This window comes from Sciurus carolinensis, chromosome 10 (assembly GCF_902686445.1).
Source record: "Sciurus carolinensis chromosome 10, mSciCar1.2, whole genome shotgun sequence".
Lineage (NCBI taxonomy): Eukaryota > Metazoa > Chordata > Mammalia > Rodentia > Sciuridae > Sciurus > Sciurus carolinensis.
Window position 1 is genome coordinate 112931038 of NC_062222.1, and position 1725 is coordinate 112932762.

Sequence of the window (1725 nt, forward strand, 5' to 3'; positions counted from 1 at the left end):
GGAAACATAAGGGATCAGCCTGAAAGATGTGGTTGCTGGGATTGGCCTAGCTCTGAGTCAGTCAGGAGCCTGTAATTGGTAAGCCAGTTTCAAAGTAAGATCTGAAAATATTAGCATGAAAAATATTAGCATGATGAATAGGGCTTGGGTAACCATCTTGGAGACTGGCTGAGATTGGAGTGGGGCTGGGGTCCCCAGTGTGGACTGGGGATAATCAGGTAGCAGGGTAGTCTTGGAGACTGAATCTGCCCAGGCAAGTCTCGAATCTTAGCCTGCCAATTGGGCCGAGTACTGGAACAGACCTGGAAGCTCAGTCAGGTACTGACTGGTACCTGCACCTCTGAGACCTGCCCAGCAGCACTGGGTTTTATAAGGGTAGGATTCTTAGGCAAAGTCTGTTGCTCCCTTTCTCCTTGGGCCACATAGAGGGTATCTCTCTCTGTACCATGCTACCTGGAGTTGGAGAGTGTCAGGGGTGATGGAAAACTGTCCTTCCTACCCTATTCAATGTGGCTTTTTTTTCTTACTTTACTAAACCAGGTGCTGTATACTCTATCATCTGGTTTCTTTACCTCTTATAAACATATTTTTGCAAATGGATAGTTCTTTTTTTTTGGGGGGGGGGGTGCTGGGGATCGAACCCAGGGCCTTGTGCTTGTAAGGCAAGCACTTTACCGACTGAGCTATCTCCCCAGCCCCTGGATAGTTCTTTAAATTAGTAGTTTTTGCAGGAGTGATGACAAGCACAAGAAATTCCTATTTTACCATCTTGTTGTTGTCCAAGAGCTATGTATTTCCTTCGTGAGTACATAAACATTCTCCAGAAGTAAAATAATTCAGTTAAAAATACCATGCATTATTGATAATGGGTAAACATAATTACTTTTAAATATTAAATTGTCATCAATAAGGATTAATATTCTGAAAACTTCATATAGTCTAAATTGAATTGCAAATTTAATCTCCCTGGCCAGTATTTTCTCATAGAAAGCTGTCTGGAAACCATTATATTAGGAAGGAGGAAATTCGTGGTAGTTCAAAATGTTCTCACAGTATTTAGTCAGTTTTCCTCAGGAGATGAGGTTAGGAGTGTGATAGCATTAGACTCTTTGGGGAATCAGATAAGTGTCATTTTCAGTTCATTAACACCTCTCTCTTATTTGCTTTTAGAATTGCTTTTGGTGATTGCTACTGAGAAAGGGGTTCTTTAAATAGAAGGGTGTACCTGTATTATTGAAGACAAGAAGGATACAGATTAATAAACAGATAAAATAAACAAAGTTATTTATATATAACTAGTAGGAAAACTGTGGAAGGATAAGAGTAGAATTTGATAAATTTTTTATTCATAAAGAATAGCGATAATAGTAATTTGCTTATTTTTCTGTAATCTTTAAAAACATTCTACATTCTCACATGAAAAATAAGCAGTTTCTGGACACAGAAGAGGTTCCTTTTTCCATATCTTTGCTACTTATTGTTTTGTGAATGTATTCATTACTCTTTAATTCTTTTGAAAGTTGAACATTTCTGACATATTGAACCTACCTTGACATTTTCTGCTCTAAAAAGTAAGGCAAAAGAAATAAATATGTTCTCACTGTCAAAGATTAATGCAATATATTAATACATATTGTAAAAATTTAAAGTCATATAACACTGATCTGCTACATCTTTAACCTCCGCATAGAAACACATCTAACGCTTTTCCAACATACACATATG

The 1725-nt window shown here is 37.4% G+C and overlaps 1 non-coding gene across 1 annotated transcript; it reads right to left on the reverse strand.

Moving 5' to 3' along the window:
• Positions 1-614: 614 nt before the first annotated feature.
• Trnav-uac (transfer RNA valine (anticodon UAC)) lies at positions 615-693 on the reverse strand. Its single transcript has one exon. It is a non-coding gene; the product is annotated as a tRNA-Val (tRNA).
• Between the last annotated feature and the right edge of the window lie 1032 nt (positions 694-1725).